This window comes from Monodelphis domestica, chromosome 4, assembly GCF_027887165.1.
Source record: "Monodelphis domestica isolate mMonDom1 chromosome 4, mMonDom1.pri, whole genome shotgun sequence".
NCBI classification, from domain to species: domain Eukaryota; kingdom Metazoa; phylum Chordata; class Mammalia; order Didelphimorphia; family Didelphidae; genus Monodelphis; species Monodelphis domestica.
Genome location: NC_077230.1, coordinates 244,187,724 through 244,205,856, shown reverse-complemented (window position 1 = coordinate 244,205,856; position 18,133 = coordinate 244,187,724).

Genomic DNA, 18,133 nt, shown 5'->3' with positions numbered 1-18,133 from the left:
CATCATCTCAAACTTAATATATCCCATGTTGAGTTCAATTCTGTTGCTCCTAAATCTATTTATATTTCCAGTTTTCCCAATTCTATAAATGGAGCCACCATTCTTATATTTACTCTGGATCACAACCTGAGAGCTATCTTTAACATGCCCTCCTCTTCATTCTCAACATCCATCTATGTTATCATGACCCACTAATAAATCTATGAATTCACATGGACTGAGTTCAAATTTGAAGGTTTCTGAATAATTATATCTCTGCCTCCAGATATATGACTAAATTTATGATATCTGCCTGCCTGATGTTTAGATATTTAGTCCCCACTCAGACTTTCCCCTAGAACATTACATATTGGCATATGTTGCTTCAAGGACCATTAGCTCCTATGCAAGGGCTTAGGTTAAACTAAAACTTCAAATATAGGATAGAATTTTACTTAATAGTATAGAAAATTCAAAAGACTCATGCCAAAGCCCAGAAATAGCCAGCAACAACTCTTTGTCCCTTTCCTATGGGCTTCTTCTTTCCCCAGGAACTGATACAGTTTCCCTGACTTATTATCCTACCTTGGTTTCATGTACATGCACACACACGTACATGAAAAAATCAGGGTTTCTAGAATATCCAACAACCTTCCCCTCCGATAAGCATCACTTTTCCCTGAGTAGAGAGTCCTAGGTGTATCCCCACCTGACCTCAGAGGAGAAAGAGCTCAAGGTTTAGAATGAATAACTCTCCCACTGCCAGGTCCTCCTTTAGCAAGGGCCTTTCCTGCTTATATGACTCACAGGACCAATAAAGAGATAGATCTGGCTTGCATCATTATGTTATGTCTTCTTGCCATGCTGATCCTTCTTCCCCTTCTTGTGATCATGTAATGACAACTCCCTGCTTTTCATATCTCTAATTCCCTAGTCTGCCTGTCACCAGGATATTGTTCTGGATCTCCATCTGGGGCACATTTTTCTTCTGGAGAGTGACATGGTTGCATTTCAGATCTCAATGTGTTTATCTATCCCCAACTCCCTTTTGATCTCTTCTCCCTCCAACATCAACTCCACAATGAATGATTCCCTAGAGACAAAATGACAAGTAAACCCACTTATGCAAGTAAATAGAAAACAGAAATCAGAGAAGTTAAACAGATTAGAATATATAAAAAATATATATAAGAAAAGGCAGCAAGGTGGCTCAGTGGGTAGAAAGTTAATCCTAAAGACAAGGGCTCCTAGGTTCAAATTTTGCCTCAAGACACTGGGCAAGTCATTCAATCCCAGTTGCCTAGCTGTAATGGTAAAAATTGATATCCAATAGACTAAGTATTATATTTTTAAAGTTTTATTAATAATAACTATTTTTTTTAAAAACTACCTAAACCACCCAGCCTGCCTGAGAAAGAAAAGAGTGAATAGGGTGGAGACACTGAACTATATACAAATGTGACCGTGCAAACATGGTGGAGAGATTAAAGGGAATTTTGGGAAATACTAAGGGATTTCTGGGGATGAAATACAAAGTTTCAAAACTTATACACTAGCCCTTATCACTCTACTACCTTGGAACCAATTCTTAGTATTCATTCTAAGACTAAAGGTAAGGATTTAAAAATAATAATAATATATTGCAAGAATGTATGAATTCTTCAACTGGAAGTGAGATTAGATTTCAACTCAAGCCAGATAAAACTTTCTTATTTAAAGTAGGCCCATTTTGGGCAAGGGACACGAATAGGCAATTTTCAGATAAAGAAATCAAAACTATTAATAAGCACATGAAAAATGGTCTAAACCTCTTATAATCAGAGAGATGCAAATCAAAACAACTGTGAGGTATCACCTCACACCTAGCAGATTGGCTAACATGACAGCAAAGGAAAGTAATGTATGTTGGAGGGGATGTGGCAAAATTGGGACATTAATGCATTGCTGGTGGAGTTGTGAACTGATCCAACCATTCTGGAAAGCAATCTGGAACTATGCCCAAAGGGCACTAAAAGACTGTCTGCCCTTTGATCCATAGCACTGCTGGGTTTTACCCCAAAGAGATAATAAGGAAAAAGACTTGTACAAGAATATCCATACGGGGCAGCTGGGTAGCTCATTGGATTGAGAGCCAGGCCCAGAGAGGGGAGGTCCTAGGTTCACATCTTGGCCTCATCCACTTCCCAGCTGTGTGACTCTGGGCAAGTCACTTAACCCCCATTGCCTAGCCCTTACCACTCTTCTGCCTTGGAACCAATACACAGTATTGATTCTAAGACAGAAGGTAAGGGTTTTAAAAAAATAAAAAATATTTTTTAAAGAATATTCATAGCCACACTTTTTGTGGTGGCAAAAAAAATTGGAAAATGATGCCCTCCAATCGGGGAATGACTGAACAAATTGTGGTATATTGTGAACTTTAAAATACTCCACCCCACTAAGATATTACTTTATGGGAAGATAAAGTTGTAAACTCCTGATTGAACAATGAAACTACTTAGCTCTCACCTTATAGTGAAGCTAAAACTTTAAGCTGTCTATTTTAAGATCTTAATACAAAAAGGTGTTAAGTAACTATAAAGGTTAAATTAATCAAAAAAAGGTTAAGTAACTCACAAAAGGTGAACTTAACAAAGAAATGTTAAGTAACTCTAAAGATATAATTTAATCAAAGAAGATGAGAACTAAAGAATGGGCATTTAGAGGAGGAGACACAAGAGTAAAAGGGCAATATATTTAGCTCACTGGCTCTCTCCAGGAGAACCTCCTGGCTCTTTCCCCAGAGAGGTGACTCTGGCTGGTCACTTCCTGTGAGCAGGCCTGTGCACCAGTTCGATCCTGGAACTCGAGCCTAGAGGAGCTCCCTCAGACAGCTTCTTTGAGACAGTCACATGGTGAGTGATAAGACTGACTCCCTTTCCCTTGGCTCTCAGGGGAGGCCCCCTTTGCCAAGGCCTTAAACTCCTGCCTGGCTCAGCCTGAGCCGGAACAGTTTAAACTAACTCTCCCCCCCTTCTCTCTCTCTCTCTCTCTCTCTCTCTCTCTCTCTCTCTCTCTCTCTCTCTCTCTCTCTCTCTCTCTCTCTCTCTCTCTCAATTTCTTTCCTCTATATTAATTAAAATCATCATAAACTTCCAGCTGACTTCGGTATTTTATTATGGCATTTCCTTGGTGACCAAATTAATTTAGATTTTAAGTCACAACCCTAAAAATATCTTTAACAATATGTTGGTAACTCTGAGGTATCACCTCACACCTAGCAGATTGGCTAACATAACAGCAAAGGAAAGTAATGAATGCTGGAGGGGATGTGGCAAAGTAGGGACATTAATTCATTGCTGGTGGAGTTGTGAACTGATCCAACCATTCTGGAGGGCAATTTGGAACTATGCCCAAAAGGCGACAAAAGAATATCTACCCTTTGACCCAGCCATAGCACTGCTGGGTCTGTACCCCAAAGAGATAATGGACACAAAGACTTGTACAAAAATATTCATAGCTGCGCTCTTTGTGGTGGCCCAAAACTGGAAAACGAGGGGATGTCCATCAATTGGGGAATGGCTGAACAAACTGTGGTATATGTTGGTGATGGAATACTATTGTGCTAAAAGGAATAATAAAGTGGAGGAGTTCCATGGAGACTGGAACAACCTCCAGGAAGTGATGCAGAGCGAGAGGAGCAGAACCAGGAGAACATTGTACACAGAGACTAATACACTGTGGTATAATCGAACGTAATGGACTTCTCCATTAGTGGCGGTGTAATGTCCCTGAACAACTTGCAGGGATCCAGGAGAAAAAAACACCATTCATAAGCAAAGGATAAACTATGGGAGTGGAAACACCGAGAAAAAGCAACTGCCTGAATACAGAGGTTGAGGGGACATGACAGAGGATAGACTCTAAATGAACACTCTAATGCAAATACTATCAACAAAACAATGGGTTCAAATCAAGAAAACATCTAATGCCCAGTGGACTTACGCGTCGGCTATGGGGGGTGGGGGGGAGGAAAAGAAAATGATTTATGTCTTTAACGAATAATGCTTGGAAATGATCAAATAAAATATATTTTTAAAAAAAAGAAAAGAAAAGAAAAAGACTAATCATGAAAAAAAAAAACAATATGTTGGTGATGGAATACTATTGTACTCAGAGGAATAATGAACTGGAGGAATTCCATGTGAACTGGAACAACCTTCAGGAACTGATGCAGAATGAGAGAAGCAGAACCAGGAGAATATTATACACAGAGACTGATATACTGTGGTAAAATAAAATGTAATGGACTTCTCTCCTAGCAGCAATGCAATGACCCAGGACAATTCTGAGGGACATATGAGAAATAACACTATCTACATCCAGATGAAAAACTGTGGGAAAAGAAACATAGAAGAAAAAAAACTGCTTGATCACATGGTTCAGTTGGGATATGATTGGGGATGTAGACTCTAAACGATCACCCTAGTGCAAATATTAATAATATGGAAATGGGTCTTGATCAGTGGCACATGTTAAAACCAATATAATTGTGCTTCAGATACAGGAAGGGGCTGGGGGGGGGGAAGGGAAAGAACATGAGTCTTGTAATCGTGGAAAAATATTCTAAATCATCTAATTAAATAAAATTAAAAAAAAATAAAGTTGGCCCATTTTATCAGTTACTAGAATTTCAAACAAGAGCAAAGACATAGTGGAATCAACTTCTCATACAAGTCTTCCATTCTGAAGTCTTTCTCTCCTTCTCTGGAATGTTCTCTCCTAATGTGTCTCTCCCCAAAAAGTCTGGCACCAGCTTGATAAAGTGCCTTACACAGATTCACAGCAACCTCAGCACTATCTCTTACAATTAGGAGTTACATCTCCTTCAGACATAGCACCCAGGATCGGGGTAGGGATACTCTTGTATTTACCAATTTATTTAAATGTTGTCTCCCATATTAGAATGTATGCTCCTTGAGGACAAGAACTGTTTCATGCCTTTATTTTGTATCCCCAGATCTTAGTTCAATGCCATGAAAATAATAAGCTCTTAATAAATGTTCATTGACTGAAGTAGAGAAAGTTAGAAATCTTATAAAATTTGATGAGTCAAATTTAATGAGATGAAAATTGAATGTTAGGAAATGAAAAAATTTACATTATTTTCAAAAAATCAGTTTCACAAGAATATAAGATAGGGGAGACAACATCCTGAAAAGTCTAATACTATCCTAGCCTTCAGTAGGGAAGAAAAGCAAGATATCCAAATCATAGGGAGTAATGGTCCCATTTTACTCTGTGATGATCATATAACAACTGGAATATTGTGTTCAGTTCTGAGTACTACATTTTAGGAAAAACATTTAAAGCACATTCTTTGAGGTGCTTATCCCAGCTCCCATTCACTCTGATTAGTTGTGTTCCCTAGAACTTGACTATATCATCCCTTTGGAGCTATAGGGGTAGGCTTGAGGGTCTGAGGGGGTTGTCTTTTTAGTATTATAGTTCATATATCTCACTGATGTTCTTCCTTCCAAGATGATCAGTTATGACTCAATTTAGTTAGACAGCCTTAAGAACAGTTGACATAAAACGTGTCTAAAGGTCTTTTGTCTTCCAAGCATACAATCTTTCCACTAGTTGTCTGGGTTTATGTTTTTGGGTTTGGGTTGTAAAAGTTTTAAAAGAATGAATAATATAGAAATATATTTTGCATGATAATGCATGTATAAACCCCATTGAATTGCCTGCCAGCACTGGGAGGAGGAAGGGAAAGGAAGGAGGGAGATAAGTTCAATCATATAACTTAGAAAAACTTGTGGGGAAATTTGTTATTACATGTAATTGGTAAGATACATATATATATATATATATATATATATACATATATATATATACATATATGTGTAAAAAATAAGTCTTTCATCTTCCTAACAGTGTGACTTTGGGAAAATCACTTAACTCCTTTTGCCTAGCCATTGCCATTATGTCCTAGAGTTATTAATAAGACAGAAGGTAAGAGTGCTTTTTAAAAGTCAGTCATGTATTGTCTGAAAAGTATATACAGAATCCAGGAGTTAGTGAGCTCAGGCTTAAAGAGCAAATATGGCAAAGAGATAACTGACAGTTTCTGGTTGCTGACAGTCCTTTTTCAGGGTATCCAAAAAGGCCCTTTAGGCATGGTTTTCTGCTGGGATCCATGTAAAGTTGTAAATCTGAATCCAGTCTGTCCTTGACTCTCGATTCAGACACTGCCATCAGCTCTTCCAGGGATGCTATTTTTTAAACCCTCACCTTCTGACTTAGAAACAATAATTTGTAAAGTAGAAGAATGGTAAGGGCTAGGCAATGGGGGTTCAGTGACTTGCCCAAGGCACATAGCTAGGAAGAGTCTGAAGCTAAATTTGAACCCAGGACCTCCCATCTCTGGACCTGGCTCTCAATCTACTGTGCCACCCAGTTGCCTCCTCCAGGGATGCTATTAACAGGATGATGGAAAAACAGGAAATCTTTCAGACTTCCAAAGTTCACGAATTGCAGTCTTTGGGAGAGGAGAGGAAGAGACTAACACCAGCCCTAAGTCTTCTCCTCCTTCCCTAAAGTAATGCTTTCTCGTGAGGTTTACCTAGATTGCTCTCTCCTGATCTCTATTCCCTGGAAAATGGCTCTCCCTTCATAGAGGTCCTTAGGCAAAGATTAAAAACCATTACTGTCTTGATGTTAGGGGACTTCACCAGACAAATAGATATTCCTTCAATAACCTAATTTCCCAGTTTTTCAGTCTACTCAGATTATTTGACCTCTTCCTTCACATTCCCTTGGAGATGATAGTACCTTTATTCTAATCATTAGCCATAAGGGTTCCAATTCCATCTTCATAAACTATAAAGTATCCAATACTCTCTTTTCATTCCACCTTTCCTTAAGTCTTATAACCCCTGACATTTTTTTTGGTCTCACCATGACCTCCATTCCTTCCACTCCTCCTTTCTTTCCCAGGGTACCATGCTGGCACTAACTCCACTCTCCCTTCCCTATCTTAACTCCTTAGTGAACCAATATCACCTTGACACTATCTTCTATCCAAAGATCCTTCACCCCCTTGTCCTTTTGTCAATCATGACTTATCAACCCCCAATTATGAATTGTTCCAACCATCCTTCTCCTTTGCTCCTAATCTAGTTGGAGAAAATCACAAAACTATGCTGATTGGATCTACTACAAGTTGTGTTATCTAATTTGAACTAGACCCTTATTGCCATCAGGCAATCATTTCTCTCTAATAAAATCAGAAGAGATGGCCCTTCTCCCTGCCAAGGCAACTTCCCCCACCCAACATCCTCTACATGCACTCTTTTTTTTTTTTTAGCCCTTACCATTCCTCTTGGAATCAATACTGTGCATTGGTTCTAAAGCAGAACTGTGGTAAGGGCAAGGCAATGGGGGTTAAGTGACTTGCCCAGGGTCACACAGCTGGGAAGTGTCAGAGGCCAGATTTGAACCCAGGACCTCCTGTCTCTAGGCCTGGCTCTCAATCCACTGAGCTACCCAGGTGCCCCCCTCTACATGCACTCTTGATCTCAACCCTTCCCATTCTTTATAGCAAATTCGCCAACCATCATCTTGACTGTCTGTATAAGTCTTATTCTCTTCCTTTCTCTTGCCTCTTTCTCTGCCTCTTACAAACTGCTTTGCGCCAATGTCTCCCTAATCCTTTAAAAATTCTCATTTAATATATCTCTCTGGAGAGTATACCACATCCCTTTCCCCCCTTTTTGATCAAACTCCTTAACAAGGTCACCTACAATAGTTGCCTCCACTTTTTCTCCTCTCACTTGATTCTAAATTCTCTGCAGTCTTGCTTCCAACCTCATCATTCAACTGAAACTGCTCTCTCTGAAGGTAATAATGATTTTTTAGTTATCAAATACGATGACATTTTCTCAATCCTTATCCATCTTAACATCTCTGCAGCATCTGACACTTGATCACCCTCTCCTCCTGCAAAATCTTTCATCTCTTGATTTTTGTGACACCATCCTCTCTCGTCCTATCTGTCTGTCCACATCTCTGTCTCCTTTGCTGGTTCATCTATGTCACTCACACCCATTACTAATAACTCCCATTTATATGGTGCCTGAAGGTTTACAGAGTACTTTGTAAATGCAGTCTCTTTTTATCTTCACAACCACTCTGGGAAGTAAATGCTGTTACCACCCTCATTTCACAGATAAGGAAGCTGAGAGGCTAAGTGACTTGCTCAGTCACACAGTTAACAAGTGTCTGAGGCAGGCTTTGAACTTAAGGCTTCCTGACTCCAAGTCCACTACTCTCTCCACTGCATCATCTAGCTCCCTCAACTGCCTTATCATCCTTTAAGGCAGGAGTTCCCCAGGACTTTGGCAATTCTTCTCTTCTCCCTCTATACTGTTTCACTTGGTGATCTCACCAGTTCCCATGAGTTCATTTATCATCTCTGTGAAGATGATAGGGGTCAGTTGAGTGTTGCAGTGGATAGAGTACCAGATCTAGAGTTAGGAAGACTCATCTTCCTGAGTTCAAATGTGGCCTCAGACACTCACTTACTAGCTGTGTGACCCTGGACAAGTCACTTAATCTTGTGTGTCTCCGTTTCCTCATCTGTAAAATGAGCTAGAGAAGGAAACGGCAAACCTTTCCAGTATCTTTGCCAAGAAAATCCCAAATGGGATCACGAAGAGTCAGACATAACTGAAAACAATTGAACAATGCCTAGATGTATATATCCTTTCCTAATCTCCTGAACTTCAGCCTCACATCATCAACTGTCTTGTGAACATCTCAAACTGGATGTCCCATAGGCATCTCAAACTCATCATGTGCATTACAGAAGTCATCTTTCTCTCCAAACTCTTCCCTCATCTGAATTTCCCTAATTAAAGGTAAAGATACTACCATTCTTACTGTTACCCAGATTCACAAGTCAGTGTCATTCCAGTGTTGCTCCTTATATATAGCCCATTGCCAAATTCCATCCCTTTTACTTTCACATCTCATACAGATTCCTCTCTCTCCATTTGCAGAGTCACCACGGTAGTTCAGGTCCTTATCACCTCTTATCTGGTTAATTACAAGAGTCTTCTTTTTTTATACCCTAACTTTCAGTCTTAGAATCAATACCATGCATTGGTTCCAAGGTAGAAGAATGGTAAGGGCTAGGCAAGGGGGGGGTTAAGTGACTTGCCCAGGGTCACCCAGCTAGAAATGTCTGAAACCAGATAAGAACCCAGGACCTCCTGACTCTATGCTTAGCTCTAAAATAATATTCTTCTAATTGATCTCCCAGCCTCAATTCACTCTTCACTCCAATCAATCCTCCATACCTCTGCCAAACTGATTTCCCCCAAGTCCAGTTCTAATCATGCTACCAGCATGTACAGTGAAAGAGCTCCCTATTGCCCTCAGGTCCAAATATAAATTGTTCTACCAGGCATTTAAATTCTTTTCTAACTTGGCCCCTTCCTACCTTTCCATTCTTCTCACACTTTACTCCCCTCCATGGACCTTATTTTCCAGCTCCCCTCGGCTCCTTGTAGTTCTTCCCACATGGCTCTCCATCTCCACATCCACATCTTTGCACTGGCTATTCCTCATTCCTATAATGCACTCTCTCCTCGTCTCTGCCTCTTCATTTCCCTGGCTTCCTTCATGTCTCAACTCAAATTCCATCTTTCCAAGTTCCCTCAGCCATTCGTGCTTGTTCTCTGAGATTACTTTATGTTTACTCTATATAGCTTAGAGTTATTTACATATTGTATCCATTAAAATGTGAGAAAGGTAACTTTTTAAAACTTTTCTTGGTATTACCACACTTAATAAATAATTCATTAATGTTTTTTATTGAAAATTGATTAATTTACTATAGAGGGGATTCTTGTTGAAGTAATGGTCCATTCCACCTTGAATTTTGTGATTCTGTCTTTCTGTTGTAACACATACAGATGCCCTAAAGTCATTTTAAACTCATCATTTCCAAAACTGAACTCATTATCTTTTCCATAAACCCTACTTTTTTTTCCAGAATTTCCTATTTTTGTTAATGATGACAATGCTTCCCTTATCATCAAACTTTAAAACTTCCTCCTCTTATTTCTCTCACATCTAATAAATTTCCCAACCTTCAATGCTATCTGAAAATGTCATGTGTATCCCTTAATCTCTATTCCCAAAGCTACTGTTGCATTAGACTCTTAACTGACCTCTCTCCTTCTTGTTTCTTCCTCTTTTTTCTTTACTTTACCCCATTGCCAGATTTGCTGTCCAAATGCCAAGTCTGATTGTGTCACCCCTTGACTCACAAAATTGTAATAGATCCCATTTGCCTCATAAATAAATCCAAAGTCCTTATCCCATCAAAGTCTTCCACAATCTGTCTTAAATTTACCTTTCATCACCTCATTTCTTCTTACTCCTCTTTACCTTCCTTATACTCCAGTCAAAACGGCTATCCAGAATATTCCCAACATTTTGATGCTTTTGTTCATACCTTCCCCCCCATCTAGAATACCCTTCCCTACTACCACTCCCTTCTCCCCTTGCTGACATCCTATCTATCATTCAAGGAGTAGCTAAAATACCACCTTCTTTAAGAATCTTTAATTTCCCCTAAGATGAAAGTAATTTCCTTTTGCTCTGAGCTCCCTTGACATTTCATTGTACCTCTCTTATATACTGATTCTTCAAGGTTTCAAAAGGTTGTGATTTTATTGCTCCACTGAAAATGGATCATAACCCTTCTCTCTCCTACTAAACAGTTTTCTTAAATTGCTATGACAAAAAAAAAACCCAAAATCAAATCATCACCCAATGTTCAACCTCTTGGTGACGAAATTCTGAATTTAGCTAGGTTATGGCAGATTCACTACTGTCCCTTTCTAGGTCCAGTAGTGACACTGTTACAGCTTAGTAGGATCCATCAGAACTTGAGCTTGAGATCTGCTTCAGGAATTTTGTGAATGCAAATTAACTAATGTGAGAATTTGTTTGCTTGATTATGCAAACATACATCTTTATTACAGGTTTAACTTTTTTTTATTTCTTTTAGATGTAAGAGGAGGGGTAGGATTTTAGGACAGAAAAGAGAGAAGAAGAGGGTGACAAAATAAGATGAGAACAGGAGGAAAGCCAGAAGGAATCACAAATAAGTAGGATAGCTTTGAAAGTTACATGTTGACATTACATACTTGAAAGGGAAACACTATGTAATGGAGATCCACAGTCTCATGCATAATCCTCCCTTACTGTTCTACAATGTAGATGAGAATATCCATTTTGGTGGTGTTTTTAAACCATATATATCAATATACTTTTTAAAATATTAATATGAAATTTAATTTTAATAAATGTAATTTTGTAAACTTAATAAGTTTTCATTTAAAAAATTAAATGAAGGGTGTAGACTGGATGATCTTTGAGTTCCCTTCCAATTTTTAATCTCTGATTTTAGGATCAGTTGAATAGAAAAGAACAAAAGAACATTTCATCATATTTCATGAAAAAAATTATTTTCAATTTCTGTGTCAATATTGGCAAATAAAAAGTGATAAATCAAAGTTCTCTGATAATTGTTCCCATTACCTGAAGATATATATCTTCAGAATAAAATTGGTATTCCAAGTAAAATTATTATTGTCCTTCCAGGCAACTATCAGGAAATTAAAGCTAAATAAATAATTCATATTTTTAAGTGAAGGCCTTAAAATGGGACATTAGTGAAAGTACCATATTGTAACTTGAATTATAGTTATTCAGAAACATTTCTTACTTTCTCTACTGAACTGGAAACTCTTTGACTTAAAATGGTGTGTCTGTTACCTAATAATAAAAATTAACATCCCTATAGTCCCACTATATGCTTGGCACTATGCTAAGTACTTTAAAAATATCTCCTTTGATTCTCATAACAACTTTTCAAGATAGATACTATTCTTTTTTTATTTTTATAAACCCTTACCTTCTGTCTCAGAATCAGTACTGTGTATTGACTCCAAGGCAGAATAGTGGTAAGGACTAGGCAATGGGGGTTAAGTGACTTGCCCAGGGTCACACAGCTAGGAAGTATCTGAGGCCAAATTTGAACCCAGGATCTCCCATCTCTAGGCCTGGCTCTCAATCCACTGAGTCACCCAGCTTGTTCTGTGTGAGGTCACACAATTAGCGTCTGAGGTTATGTTTAAATTTAGGTCTTCCTTATTCCAGATGCAGAACTCTATCTATGGTGCCACCTCGCTACCTCAGCTCCTAGTACTTTGTACTGCATGATGCTGGTGAAATTAATGAAGGAAGGAATGACCTAATTCCTGGTCAAAAGCCCATTCAGCTTAAGTATCTGCATGTACTCCATTCCATAGTTCTTGAACCTACAAGCAGTTCGTAGAAGGGCCTTGGCCAGAGTAGGAACAGAGAACAAGCTTAAAAGACAACAGAGACAATTTTATGGACTTAACCCACACCCTAACATGTTCTCACAAACCAGAGAGAACAATGCTAATGTGTTCCCCTGAGAAAGTATCTCTTACTAAGTAGGCTGTCCTTGCCAGAACTTGTAAGTCATTTTACTAAGCTTTATAAGCAATCCAGAGTGGAAAGGACAAATGTACAGATTTTCTTTTTCTGTTTGTTTCAACCCTTACTTTCTGTCTGAGAATCAAAACAAATATCAATTCTAAGACAAAGAGTAGTAAGGGCTAGGCAATGGGAATTAAGTGACTAGTCCTAGGTCACACAGCTAGGATGTGTCTGAGCTCACATTTGAACCCAGGACTTCTCCATGCCAGACCTGGCACTCTATCCACTGTGCTACCTAACTGCCCTCAAATGCATAGGTTTTCCAACCAGGATTCCATGGGACAGAGGGGATTGTCAACAACAGAAATTGCTTGTGGTCTAGAGGAGATTACCAGTCTCTCTGCCTAAATCAGATTGGATCAAGCAAGCTGTATCCTAAGGGCTCTGACCCTCCTTCTGACTACAAACAAGCCTGCTTCCACAGAGGGGTCAGAGTAAAATAGAGCACAAAGGATAGAGCTTCTACCCTAGGCCCTAGGTATTTCCTCAATAGGAGACAGAAGTCCATTCCCAGCATTGAAGAGTCAGACTCAAGTCCCACGCTGACAAATATTGGCTGAGAAACATTGGGAAACTCATTCAATCTTTCAATGCCCAGATAATTTTTTAAGATTTTCATTTGCAGAGAATGTGCTGACCTGCACTAATAGAGGAATTTCTTCATTGTGAATTTCTTATGCCAATGAATTCACAAATCTAATACCAAAAAAATATTGATTCATTAACTTTCTGGCTTCTTGGGCTTTGCACCCTGCCTAGACCCCTGAGATTTATACAGCCACAAATCTGGGAACTTGACTTGTTTTCTGCATGCATGCATGAATGATATTATTTATTAAGTGCTCACTATGTGCCAGGCATTGTGATAAGCCCTGGGGATATTAAAACAAAATCAAGATATTCCCTCCCCTCAAGGAGTTTTTACTCTAACTAGGGAGATAATATGTAAGGGTAAGATGGCTAAAGAAAGAGTATATTTTTTTCTTTTTCTGGGACGTTGCAAGGAGATTGAATCTGCAAAAGGCAGGCAGTTGGCATGCTTCTAGAAACAACAGTCATATTGATTTAGATATGTTAATCAACATATTGAATAGTTACTATTCCCAGAACAAAAGGTGGAAAATAGTAAGGTGGGAACAGGAGGTCAGGAAGGCAGAAATTCAGTGACAGCTTGGATAGGAAAAAAAAAACAACAACAAACCCTATCAGCATAGTTCAGTCCAGCACAGGAGTTCCAAAATGAAGTGGTTTCTGCACTTCCTGTATGGTGAGTGCAGACAGTAAAGATGGCAAAAGTATTCATGAAGTGGCTTTTTTGTGCCAAGCACCATGCTAGATGCTTTGGGTTAAAAATGAGCTCAAGGGGACTCAAAAAAAGAAAGAACTTTTGGAGCAGAAATGCAGAAGAAACCATATGATTTAACACTCATTTGGGTAAATGATTTGGGGTTTTGGTTTTAAAAGATTACTCTCTTACAAAAAAGGATAATATGGAAATATATTTTGAGTGATAATACATGTACAACCCAATGGAATTCCTTGTCAACTCTGGAAGGAGGGAGGGAGGGAAAAAGGGAGAGAGAAAACATGAATCCTGTAACTTTGGAAAACATATGTATAAATTTGCTATTGGGATAAAATAAAGATAAAATTTAGTTTTAAAAAATGAGTTCAAGGAGCTTATATTCAATCAGAATAGAAAGCAAGTACAAAATAAGAGTAAACACATTGTTGAGTTGTCTCAGACATACTCAATTCTTCATTACCCCATTTGGGGTTTTCTAGGCAGATACTGAAGTGGTTTGTCATTTCCTTCTCCAGCTCATTTTACAGATGAGGAACTGAGGCAAACAAGGTACAGTGACTTGCCTAGGGTCACACAGCTAGTAAGTGTCTAAGGCTAGATTTAAACACAGGAGGTTGGATCTTTCTGACTCCATACCTAATACTCTATCAATTTTGCCACTTAGTTGCCCTTCCCTTTCAATTGCTCCCTTTTCCCCAAACAAACTTAACTCTAAGGATATGGCTACCCATAGAGCATATTCCCTGAACACAGACTTTTCTCTTAACCTTTGGGACTCAAGCAGAAAATTTTTTTTTTTAAATTATCATCACAAGATCTTGAAATATAGTATTTGTAGGACAATCTGGGTTAAATCTTAGCAGAGTAATTGGATATCTTTTTTTTTCCATTATAGGAGTAATTTCCGCAGTCATGAGGTTCCCTATAGGTTGCATCTACTCATGGAAAACAAAATGAGATTGCTGGTGGAGTTGTGAATTGATCCAGCCATTCTGGAGGGCAATTTGGAACTATGCCCAAAGGATGCTAAAAGACTGCCTACCTTTTGACCCAGCCATAGCACTGCTGGGTTTGTACCCCAAAGAGATAATAAGGAAAAAGACTAGTACAAGAATATTCATAGATGAGCTCTTTGTGATGGCCAAAATTGGAAAATGAGAGGATGCTCTTCAATTGGGGAATGGCTGAACAAATTGTGGTATATGTTGGTGATGGAATACTATTGTGCTAAAAGGAATAATAAAGTAGAGGAATTCCATGGAGACTGGAACAACCTCCAGGGAGTGATGCAGAGTGAGAGGAGCAGAACCAGGAAAACAATGTACACAGAGACTGATACACTATGGTACAATCAAATGTAATGGACTCCTCTACTAACAATGTAATGATCCAGGACAATTCTGAGGGACTTATGAGAAAGAACGCTATCCACATCCAGAGAAAGAACTGTGGGAGCAAAAACACAGAAGAAAAACAACTATTTGATCATGTGTCAACGGGAATATGATTGGGGATGTAGACTCTAAACGATCACCTTAGAGCAAATATCAATAATATGGAAATGGGTCTTGATCAATGACACATGTTAAACCCAGTGGAATTGTGCATCAGCTATGGGAGGGGGGTAGGGAAGGGGAGGGAAAGAACATAAATCATGTAACCATGGAAAAATATTCTAAAATAATTAATTAAATACAGTTTTCCAAACTAAAAAGAAAAGAAAATGAAATGAGAATTGAAGTAATTATGTAGACTGAGTAAAAACAAAACAATGTTTCTCAATATATGTAGTTAAGTGGGTCAAAAGTAGTTAGATTTCATTGTTTTTCTCATGTGGATTGTATATAATATTAATTATCCATTTTCCTCAAAATATGCACAAAAATAAATATGTGTGCTGTATGACTAGGGGTGGGGTAGCACTAGAAGCTGGATAGAATCAGAAAAGGCTTCATGTAGTGGGTAGCAGGCCATGTGAGTTTAGAAGGTAACTAAATTATGAGAGAGGTAAAAAAGAACATTTTTGTTAAAGGGGATGGCCTGCACATAGGTCTGAAGAAGGTAGATAGGATAACCATAATATCTGCCTGACTTGTGAATTCCACCTAATCCTTTTACTCCTTTTTATTTCTTTGGATTTGACTAATTACCTATCTGAATATATGATACCTTCCTACTTTCATCCATGGTATCTACCATGAAAAACTCCTGGACCTGGCCTTTCCCAGTTACCACCATCTCACCACTGTCCATCATTCAACATACTAAGAAGAAAACAAACCATGTACCAAATGTCTGAAAAGAGAATTCAGTTCTTTCATTGACATTTATTATAACATTGAATGGAAGTTTCCACCAAAAATCTTCAAAAGAACAGACTGGAAACTTTTGAAGGATGGAGATAGTGTTCCCATAATGCCTGCCCCCATGATATGTCTGTTGGGAGGGCTTCACATGATTTTAGGATTGTGCCTCCTCACTTTGAACCATTTTGTCCAACTCTGGGCTCTCCCTTTCTTGGTTCTATCCCTCTCGACAAAACCACAGAAATTTCTCTTATGCTCTGAAATTCCCTGACATACACAGTTCCTGAAACTTTCTCTCAACTTCCTTTTGCTTATGTATTTACAGTGTCTGGAAGTTTTAAGCATCTAATAGTAAGAGGATGTTGTATTTACAGTCTACCAGTACAGGATCCTCTGGCACATGATGATGTACTCTGAAAACTTGATAAATCTGAGGCTTCGGGCCATGTAAAATGAGTTTCCTTTGTATTTCAGCATTTTTGTAAGTTTCATATTAAACATCTATTTTTCAACAAAGGATACTTTTACAAACAAAAAAGAAAAAAAAATTTAATCTTGCCAAGATTTCATGAGAAACCTAAGAATTCAGAATTGTGTGGATCTGACAAAAGTTAGTGGTAAAAGATACACAGAAAAATAAAACTGAGTTATTGCCATAGTCACAACACCAGGTGATTTTCCTTTCCCTTCAGTCCCTGATGCTTAATTCTTTAAAACTGAGTGTTTTTTTTAACCCTTACCTTCCATCTTAGAATAAATACAGTATACTGTGTTTTGGCTCCAAAGCAGAAGAACAGTAAGGTCTAGGCAATGGGGGGGGGGGGGGGCAGGTGACTTGCCCAGGGTCACACAGCAAGGAAGTGTCTAAGGCCAAGATTTGAACCTAGGACCTCCTCTCATTGGGCCTGGCTCTCAATCCACTGAGCCACCCAGCTGCCCCTTAAAAAGTTTGTTCTCATCAAAACACCTAACTCAGTCAAGGAATGTGAGAACCCACTATCTGGGTCAGGTGGAAAAAACTAGAATGACATAAGCATAGCAATAGCATAATAGTTTAAACTATATCACTGCCCTATCATATGACCTCCTACCAGCAATGAAAAAGAAGAATAATGATGATAAAGAGACTGGTGGTAAACCACAATAGAAAACCCCACGATTGGTCATCATCCATCTCATATCCTCTGGGTCTTTGTCTAGAGTGAAGTTGTTGAAGAGTTCCTTTGTAGTCACTTATACTTACTGGGTTCTGTGAGCAGTGAACAGTTCATATCTATAGCTAATAGGCCAGTGTCCCATCTGTGATGTTAAATGACTAGCAAATGCTTGTTGTGAATGGGAATGAGCTCAAATTCCTCACATTTATTAGAATGTTGGAATCATCCAATATTACTTTTTAAGTAACCCAAGGTAGAGAGGGGATGGAAAGTTATTCCAGGCCATATTGTTCTGACTCCAGAAAGCTATGGGTTCAAAATCCCACAACCAGACGAAATTACTCAATGGCTGAAGAGTTAGAAGTAAAGCAAGAATTGAGAGTCTGCTGGCATCAGTTTTGTGCTCCGACTGGCACAGTACATGTGAAAGATGGCTCTCAATCTGCAAATAATATTTATGATGCTTTACCTTTAAGATTTATCTTTTAAGACTCAAACATACTCAGATATCCACAGCAAAGAACTAAAAACAAAGTGAGTTCTCCTCCATAGGAAAATGTCTAACTGAGACATATGAATGCAATGGAATGTGATTCTGTTGTGTAGAAGAAATTACAAATTCCAAAAGAACACACAGGAAGAACTGGTACAGCGTAATATGATCAGAATATTAAGAACTGTAAATACAATGACTGCAAAAATGTAAATAAAAAGAACAATGAAAGGAAAATTGACATCTCAGAAAGATGAAACCAATTTTGGCCCCAGAGGAAAAAATAATAAACCTATCTCCCTCC